The sequence below is a fragment of the Cebidichthys violaceus genome, unplaced genomic scaffold (assembly GCF_023349555.1).
Source record: "Cebidichthys violaceus isolate CVI_PGR_0920_01 unplaced genomic scaffold, fCebVio1.0.p SCAF_90, whole genome shotgun sequence".
NCBI lineage: Eukaryota > Metazoa > Chordata > Actinopteri > Perciformes > Stichaeidae > Cebidichthys > Cebidichthys violaceus.
This window is the reverse complement of record NW_027176976.1, coordinates 436,569-446,716: the sequence shown is the minus strand read 5'-3', so window position 1 is coordinate 446,716 and position 10,148 is coordinate 436,569. Positions and strand designations below refer to the sequence as shown.

Sequence of the window (10,148 nt, the reverse complement as noted above, 5' to 3'; positions counted from 1 at the left end):
AGGGTCGATCAGTCAGCCGCTGCACACAGGCGCTGACTGGCCTACTTTTCTCCCCCGCAGTAAACATGTGAGGAGACTGGAAAACACATCAGTCCGCTTTCATGAATAATCAAATTTAATCTCACCGCGCCTGAAGTTGGTGATGCGTTCAGATGCAAAAGGCTAAACATAGCCGATGGATTACACTCGAAATACTCCGACTCATGATGTGAGGACGAAAAAGAGGAAATAAGGTCAACGCAGGTCAGTGCTGAGCAGCTCGGCCTGTATCCAGTGAGGTTATAGGATGCAGTGATGCAGTGAGGTTATAGGATGCAGTGAAGTTATAGGATGCAGTGAAGTTATATGATGCAGTGAGGTTATAGGATGCAGTGATGTCATAGGATGCAGTGGGGTTATAGGATGCAGTGAGGTTATAGGATGCGGTGAGGTCATAGGATGCGGTGAGGTCATATGATGCGGTGAGGTCATAGGATGCGGTGAGGTCATAGGATGCGGTGAGGTCATAGGATGCGGTGAGGTCATAGGATGAGGTGAGGTCATAGGATGCGGCGAGGTCATAGGATGCGGCGAGGTCATATGATGCGGCGAGGTCATAGGATGCGGTGAGGTTATAGGATGCGGTGAGGTTATAGGATGCGGTGAGGTTATAGGATGCAGTGAGGTTATAGGATGCAGTGAGGTTATAGGATGCGGTGAGGTTATATGATGCGGCGAGGTTATAGGATGCGGTGAGGTTATAGGATGCGGTGAGGTTATAGGATGCGGTGAGGTTATAGGATGCGGTGAGGTTATAGGATGCAGTGAGGTTATATGATGCGGTGAGGTTATAGGATGCAGTGAGGTTATAGGATGCGGTGAGGTTATATGATGCGGCGAGGTTATAGGATGCGGTGAGGTTATAGGATGCGGTGAGGTTATAGGATGCAGTGAGGTTATATGATGCGGTGAGGTTATAGGATGCAGTGAGGTTATAGGATGCGGTGAGGTTATATGATGCGGCGAGGTTATAGGATGCGGTGAGGTTATAGGATGCGGTGAGGTTATAGGATGCAGCGAGGTTATAGGATGCGGTGAGGTTATAGGATGCAGTGAGGTTATAGGTCGATAAATAAAACAACATTCTGCTCTTGATGGGCTTTATGTTAATCATCAAACAGGAGCTGTATGTGTTTTATTATCACTGCATGGAGCACCGATGGATTATCCAGAACCCTGAGAGTTGCAGGTGGAGGTTACACTGAGTATTGAAAAACCCAAAATGAAGTGATATAAGGAGTCCTGCTGTATTACAGCACCTGTAGTCTGTCTAGAAGAGAGACAGTGAGTTACTTAGTATGTTGCATCATCTTAGATTATACATATTTAATCACATCACTACCCAGCAGCCCTGGGGCCATGCAGTGTTTAAACACATGCACATCGTTCATGTGATCTGAACACCGTGTGTGTGTATGGAGTCGTGTATTTATACAGTGTTTAGGTCCTCTAGAGGTAAATAAACGTTATACTCATTGTCACAGATTAAACTACGGAACACAGAGCAGAACATAGAACATGGAACACAGAACGAAACACAGAACGGAACACGGAACAGAACACGGAATGGAACACGGAACAGAACACGGAACACGGAATGGAATATGGAACAGAACACGAAGCGCGGAACACAGAACACGTACCAGGACACGGAACACGGAATGGAACACGGAACATGGAACAGAACACGGAACACAAAATGGAACACTGAACAGAACACGGAACGGAATATGGAACAGAAACGAAACACGGAACACGAAACGCAGAACACAAAACAGAACACGTACCAGGACACGGAACATGGAACGGAACAGGGAGCGGAACACGGAACATGGAACGGAACAGGGAGCGGAACACGGAACAGAACACAGACCGCGGAACGGAACCCGTACCAGGACATGGAATGGAACCCGGAACAGAAAACGGAACACCGAACGGAACACGGAACACTAAGGACAATAGATACAACAGTGTGTTGCTCCTCACACAGGAAGCTGCCCCTGACTGCACACACACATGTACAAATAACTGTGTTTTATCTGCTGCATTAAATGATGCTAAATGGTGATAAAGTGACTCAACTCAAGTGACAATCTCTCCCTGTGATGTTTCTGTACTTCCACTTAACATCAAGTACTGTCCTGTTTATTTTTAAACATAGAGGTTCAGCAGCAGCATATTTAGGCTCAATGGGACTAATTCAGGCTCAGCAAGGAAATAACTGAAATATGACTTGTATAGTTTATTTTAAATCATTTTGACTTTCACAAGAATGAAACACCGGACCATGACGGACTCAGTATTTCTAAAACCCTGTGACTGTGGTACATTTACATGATGAGAATACTTCTGCTGCCCGTCTGTAATAAATACTCCACCGTCACTGAGAAGCATCAAAGTATTTCACCATAACGTCTATCATCTTTTATCATCGCTTTATTTGGTGCTTTTGCACCTTTCACATGAGACAGAACGACTGTGGGAGAAAGGAAAAGGAAGAAGAAAAAAACCCCGACTCTACTGTGTGTGCATGCGCGCGCGAGCCTGAACATCTGGATGGGGGCGCTGTGACAATAAATGCCCAGAGAGCGTGGCGCTATACATCTGACACAGGAGAATTATAGAGTTAATAGTATTTGGCATGACGGGGGAGAGAGAGAGAGAGAGCGGGGGCGCGCAGTGCCGTGCCCGAATGAATGCAGTCTCATCCTGTTCAGCATTCTGTGAGCGCAGCACCTGGAAGGCCCCCGAGGGCTCACCTGTCCGGAGTCTAGACGCGCGCGCGGCTATCGCGGACACACGTTGAGACAAGCGGAATCGCCGGTGAGTGTAGTGTGTGAGAGAGAGTGTGTGAGTGTGTGTGTGTGTGTGTGTGTGTGTGTGTGTGTGTTGAGTGGGTGGACTGGTGGGTGGGGCTCCAGACGGTCGGGTCGGCTGGGGACGCATGCACGTCTACCTGGCTGCAGCGGCGCGTGCGGGGTCCAAAAAACCTGTAATCCGTTACTCCCTCAAAATGTAATCTCATTACATTACCTCGTTACATCGGATATACATACAAAAATATATATATAGATATATCTATATATAGATATATCTATATATATCTATATATATACAATATACTATATATTATAATGTCTAGCCTCTTTTTAGGCTGGATTCATAATACTATATAAAAGACTAATTTAAAATGAAATAAAAATAAATAATAATATGATTAATTATAGTTATGTCACATTTGTTGTGACTGGATACAAAAAAAAACAGTATTTCCACGTGCACTGAAGTCAACTTTTCTGCCATTACTCATCCAAATTATTGTTCAGCTGCCAAGTTATTGTTGTTTTGGGAGGTGAAATGTGTTGAGGTAAACAAAGTGAGCCTACAAATGAAACCACCGAAGGTACATTTGCTTTAAATAATTACAAAGCTTTATTTTTGACGTGATACATGTACCAGGTGTAGTATTATTTACATGTTTTGTATGGAGGAAGTCTGGGAATATAATAATGTATTATACATTATTTGTATCCTAAAATGAGCCCACAGTACAGAAGGTGCTAATTCGGTTGCAGCGCTGGCAAATGAGACGATGCAGAATGTCTGTCTACCTGTCTGTCTACCTGTCTGTCTGTCTACCTGTCCGTCTGTCTACCTGTCTGTCTGGCCGATCAGTGGCTCTGCGATCTGTCTGCAACCCCTGGGAGAATTAAACAAAAAACAGAATCCCTCCTCTCCTCCTCCTCCTCGATAGCTCTGCGCTCTCTCTCCTCGCCTGCATGCGTGAGTGTGCGCGCGCGCACGTGTAATCGCATGTATGTGTACGCATGATATTGTGCGCGCGTGCGTGCTCCGGCTGCTGGTTCACGGGGCTTTTTTTTTTTTTTTTTTTTTTTTCTCTTCTCCTTACAGTCACAATGAATGGCTGCCTGTAGCGAGGCGGAGGGGAGACGTTGGACCGCTTTAATTCTGCAGCTGGGGCCCCTCCATTGAGTCACTTCTACCGGCGGATACATACGCGTAGATACAGCCCGAGAAGGGGTGAGTTGAGTGCGGCGGGTCAACGAGGACAAACGGTTCTCGGAGGGTCGGTCAGTTGTCCCGAGACCCGAACTGTGTGTGTGTGTGTGTGTGTGTGTGTGTGTGTGTGTGTGTGTGTGGGGTGCCATCATGAATTCGGATGGGTGATTTTGGTCAGAAGGGTGTAATGGTGGCGGTGTGTTGGAGTGTGTGTGTGGGGGGGTTTAAGCTATTGTTGTTTTATTGTTTTTAGGGGATGGGTGGTAAAGTTGTGTGTTAGCTACTATCTATGGGGGGATGGGCTCACGGGGACCGACCAAACTTTAACCACTTCACCGGCTCCTCTTCTACTCGTCTCCTTTCCTCCTCGGTGAGTGATTTTTTTTTTTTTTTTTTTTTTTTTTGTAACCCTGCATTCCTTAACTTTCTTCTAAAAAAAATAGTGGTGCCGTTTTAAATTTCTTAATAAAAAAAATTAAATAAAACAACCGTTAATTCGCCCAAATATCTCGGTGTCCTGACAGTAAAAAAAAAAAAAATGGGGGTTAAGATTATACAGCCTACTTTTCCTTCCCTCCTTTCCTTCCCTCTTCTTCTTCTCTCTCGCCATGCCGGGATCCATCCGTCCTGTCTCGCGCATTTTGTGTCCCGGGATGACCTGTTGATGTCGGGCTAAAAAAAGAAAGATGGAGTAGCAGACAGACTCGCTTCCTCACCGGCGGTTAAAATAAAGACTACGTTGAACGTAAACGTTTTTTTTTTTACAACCGTGTGACTTATTACGATTTTTAATGAATAATTAATTCGCTGTGATATATCATAGGCGACATCTTTTTTGTTGGGGGGGGGGGGGGGTTTCGGACAACGTGTGTCTGTCCCGTAACGGTCGGTAACTGCCGTTAGGAGGAAGGAGACAAGTCTTAACTGACAGACACGCGCTTGGCACGGAAAGAGAGAGAGAAGACCTAAATATTTTATCCTCTCGACTATTTTTGTGGCAGATTATTTTGGTGGCAGAATTCGTGTCCCCCCCCCCCTCTATCGGACGATACACGTGTGTGTGTGTGTGTGTGTGTGTGTGTGTGTGTGTGTGTGTGTGTGTGTGTGTGTTGCGGTGGTTCTGCCAGTCTCTCTCTCTCTCTTTTCATGTGAGATTATAATTAATGTATAATTAATGTGGGTAAATAAAAAAAAAAAAAAAGTCTGAGTCGAGCTCCAGGGAGGCTACACACTTTAGCCACATTCTGGTGGCTTGTCTCCTCCCACGAGTGTCGGTGCTTAAAAAAAAAAAATGTTAATCCTTTAAATGCCTTTTAAAAACCAAAAGGCCACACAGGGCTGGAGTTAATAATAAAAAAGCGATTTTAAGGGATTTTTTTTGTTTGCCAGTTACGGATGAAGTGAAGTGTTTTACTCGTGTTAGCCTACAGCGTTAGCTTGCTACTTGCTAACAGGCCACCTTTTTAACCTCCCCAAAAACCCCAGGAAACTGAACGTGATTATGTTGTGATTGATGCTGATGTCGCACGTGTTGTGTTGGAGTCGATTCAGAATGATTCTATAGTGACAGCTAGCTGAATATCAAGCTACTGCTGCTTTCCTGTTTTTAGGGTGTTAGCTGGAGCCTGTGTGTTAGTCTGCATAGAGTAAACAGAGTGTGTGTGTGTGTGTGTGTGTGTGTGTGTGGGGCACTGGAAGTGAACTTTAAAAGTTGTACAGGACACACACACACACACAGAGAGAGAGAGCATATAATAGGTCACATGGGGACTACAGGCCAAGGGTCAAGTGGTGTGAATTAACTCTCCTTTTATGTTTCCTGGAAGTTGTTGTGACCTCTGTGACCCCGTGAGGAGTTAAAGGTTTCTGCTAGGATGTGCACGCTCCACTGTGTGTGTGTGTGTGTGTGTGTGTGTGTGTGTGTGTGTGTGTGTGTGTGTGTGTGTGTGTGAGAATCACAGTGAGATGTGTGCGGTTCACTCGGGTGAGAGAGAGAGAGAGAAAGTTGTTGCCATTCGAGCTACAAAAATAGCACCTTGGAAGTTGTTTTGTTTTGTTTTTATCACAAATGCTGGCGCTGGTGTGAATCGTAGAACTTGCTCCGCTGCTTTTTTGAGGGAAGATTTTTCTCTCTACAAATGCTTTCGTCTTGCTCATTATTCATGGCGATTTGCACGGATTTACACCTGGAAGCAGCCAGAGGCAGCTGCTGTTGGTCCCAGAGGAGCTCCACTGGGACGCTTCAGTCGGGGGGGTGCAGATGTTAAAGGAGCAGACGGTGCAAATCACGCTTCTTTTTTTTTTTTTTTTTTTTTTAAGTACTTAAGTCGTTTAACCAGCCAGTGCACAGGTCAAATCCAGCTGTTTTTAAAAAATCTTAATCCTGCTGAAAGACATAAATCCACGTCCCGATGTAATAATAATCCATGTAAACCGACCCAGAATGCACTGAGAAAATGTCACTTTCAGTTGGACAATATTCACATTAACGCGACGGATGTAATGTAAAAAAAAAAACCACCATCGATTTTCAACAAGTAGTTGAAAAGTGTAATTTATACACTCGGGCGCTAATAGTGTTTTGATATGATTGCATATATTATTCAGATCATATTGTACAAAGTGCTCCCAATCCAGTAAGCACTCTGTCTGCAGTCTTAATTGTATTTTTGTTGTTGTTGTTGTTGTCCAGAATATGGCTGCCCAATTAATTAAGCATGATTATATTATAATGTCACAATCAGTACTCAAACTAGATATTAGCATTTGTCCGATCTTTACGAGACTTATTCTGTCAAACACCCAGAGATGCTGATAACCAACTACTGCTGTTCTAACCTTAACTGTGTGGGCACTAGTCCAGATTAATAAACACACATATATATATATATATATATATATATATATATATATATATATATATATATATATATATATATATATATATATATATATATATATACACACACACACACACACAGCATATTTATATATTTATGTATATATAGAGATGAAATGTGTAGCGCTGGACTGTAAGTAGCCACGCTTTACTCTCTCTCATAACCCAGTGCCACACTTACTCGGTGTATATATATCTCAGAATGAACGGGTTGCTGTGAACCTTTTTAAATTAATTATGATGAAATGCTGACGGCCCTCTTTAATCCTCAGCGCTGCTCTGATTGTAGGAGTTCAGTCTGGAGCACACCTGTATTCATCAGCTGGGAACACTTTTGCTGAGCGTGCACCGCACACACCGCACACACCGCACACACCGCACACACTGCACACACCGCACACACCCGTACACACCGCACACACACCGCACACACCGCACACACCGCACACACCCGTACACACCGCACACACACCGCACACACCGTACACACCGCACACACCGCACACACCGTACACACCGCACACACCCGTACACACCGCACACACACCGCACACACACCGCACACACCCGTACACACCGCACACACCGTACACACTGCACACACCCGTACACACCGCACACACACCGCACACACCAGCACACACCGCACACACCGCACACACACCCGCACACACCCGCACACACTGCACACACTGCACACACCCGTACACACCGTACACACCGCACACACACCGCACACACACCGCACACACACCGCACACACCCTACACACCCTACACACCCGTACACACCGCACACACACCGCACACACACCGCACACACACCGCACACACCGTACACACCGCACACACACCGCACACACACCGCACACACACCGCGCACACACCGCACACACCAGCACACACCGCACACACCAGCACACACCGCACACACCGCACACACCGTACACACCGCGCACACCAGCACACACCACACACCCGCACACACCCGTACACACACCGTACACACCGCACACACCCGTACACACCGTACACACCGCGCACACACACCGCGCACACACACCGCGCACACACACCGCACACACACCGCACACACACCGCACACACACCGCACACACACCGTACACACACCGTACACACCGCTTCACCCGGAAGCTACAACCACGACGTTGTTGTTGTTGTTGTTGTTGTTGTTGACGTACAAACAAGATGAAGTGTGAAGAATCAGAAAGACAAAGTTTAAACTCAGAGATGTGACCATTAAACCTGTAAACCAACCTCGACAATAACTCGTATCTCATATTCATAAACTACTTTATTACCTTCATACAAACCCTGTAAAGAAACAAGTCAGGTATTAAATGTGTTAGGAAGAAACAGAGGTTGAATATCCTGTAAAATATTTGATTTGGCTGCTAAATATTCACTCGCATGTAGATGTTGAAGACCTCCTTCTTCATCCCTGAAGACTGTCCTTCTTTATATGATGACACTAATGATCGTTGATGATCCATGTTGTTTGATTAGAGCAGCTGGTCTACGATGATTCAGGCTGTTGTCCCAAAAACACAATCATTTCAACCATCAGAAATACTGAATGTTGTACTTTTACTTTGTTATAGAACGTATTGTATTGAATACATTGCCCCGTGTTTGTGACTTGTAATTCACCGTTTAGTCGACTACTAAAGCACCAAACGTCGTCCCTGAATCAGAGTTAAGAGGTCTGCTGTTCAGAGACGAGACGTGCAATTAACCTTTATTTCACATTAAAGTAGATCAAAGTGTGCATTTATAGACAGAAATAAAAGGGTCCGGCCCAAAGCAATGCCCTCTGCCTTTGAGCAAAAATCAATTGTGAGAGATAGATAGATAGATAGATAGATAGATAGATAGATAGATAGATATATATATATATATATATATATATATATATATATATATATATATATATATATATATATATATATATATATATATATATATATATATATATATATATATTCCCCTTGTTTTGTTTTTCTGTCACTGGTTGCACAGTTCCTCCTCCAGGAAGGAGACGAGTGAAGGAGACGAGTGAAGGAGACGAGTTATGTAAGAGGCTGTGTTTTGACTGAGAACACAACAAAGTAGGCCAGAAACCACCAAACACTTTATTAACTGTGAATTAGATGTAATGAAACGAGGTTAAAGAAAGATGGCTTACATAACGGCTGGTGGCCCAAAGTTCTCTTTCATTTTTCAAAGTTGGAGTTTTGAATTAAAGTTGTTTACCAAATACTTTAGTCATTAATCATCATATGCTTCAATTACCCTGTTTATGCATCTCAAGTCTCTCTCCTCTTCGTTTCTGTCTCGTTTGCCTTTTTGCACATGTTCCAGCTTCCTTTCATCTGTTTCTTCTTCTGTGGTGCTTCCTCACCGTCTCCTCCTCACCCTCTCCTCCTCACCCTCTCCTCCTCACCCTCTCTTCCTCACCCTCTCTTCCTCACCCTCTCTTCCTCACCCTCTCCTCCTCACCTTCACTCATCTATCCGTCCCACCGGTGCTAATTTTCTTCTCGGACTTTCCTTTGTCTCGGGGGAATTACCCACAATTCATAGCGATGTGACATTTGAACGCGGGGCAACCGGTGGAAGCCAGAGAGGTAAACGAAGCGGTAGGGTGTCCCACACGCTTCAATGCTACCACTCCTCAAGACCCAAGCCCCGCAGGGGGGTCAGACGACTCTGGTTCACTTAAGGTGGACGGAGCTTTTTAAGGTGGACCAGCTGTTCTCATCGTAGTGACACGCCACTACTCTTAAAACCTTTTGTTATGTTGTCTTTTTTTTTTTTATATCTGATGCTAATTGGTCAAAATTAACAGTTTAAACTTTTAAGAGTTGTCCCGGTGTCAGAAAGGCCTCTGATGCAGCCTAAAAAGCTGGATCGGGTGTCCGCCAGTTTATGCGCCCATGTGATGTATATTATATATATTAACTGCTCCGTGTTGAGATCGGCAGGAGGAGAGCTAGTTAGCTGTTAGCTCCATTATTTAGCAGCTAACAGCTAACGTCAGCGGAGGTTGCATCGTGATGCGTTCGAGCTCTGCTCGGTAAGAATTGAGTATATCGCGATGTGTTCAAATGTGATCTTGTAAAATGTAGTTTTGGTGAGAAGCTGTCTGAAGGACATGTTGTCTCAGCTGTA

General features: G+C 44.7%; 1 protein-coding gene across 4 annotated transcripts in view; it reads left to right on the top strand.

Moving 5' to 3' along the window:
- The first annotated feature begins 2,787 nt into the window (after positions 1-2,787).
- Positions 2,788-10,148, top strand: part of nacc1b (nucleus accumbens associated 1, BEN and BTB (POZ) domain containing b) — a 17,794-nt gene continuing 10,433 nt past the window's right edge. For 2 of the 4 annotated variants that reach the window (XM_068704360.1, XM_068704357.1), the window contains exons 1-2: positions 2,788-2,862; positions 3,952-4,080. The gene's annotated coding sequence lies outside the window, so the exon portion shown is untranslated. Of the gene's footprint in view, positions 2,863-3,951; positions 4,081-4,341; positions 4,805-10,148 lie in introns of those variants that run through there. The other 2 variants (XM_068704358.1, XM_068704359.1) reach the window with 2 other exon arrangements.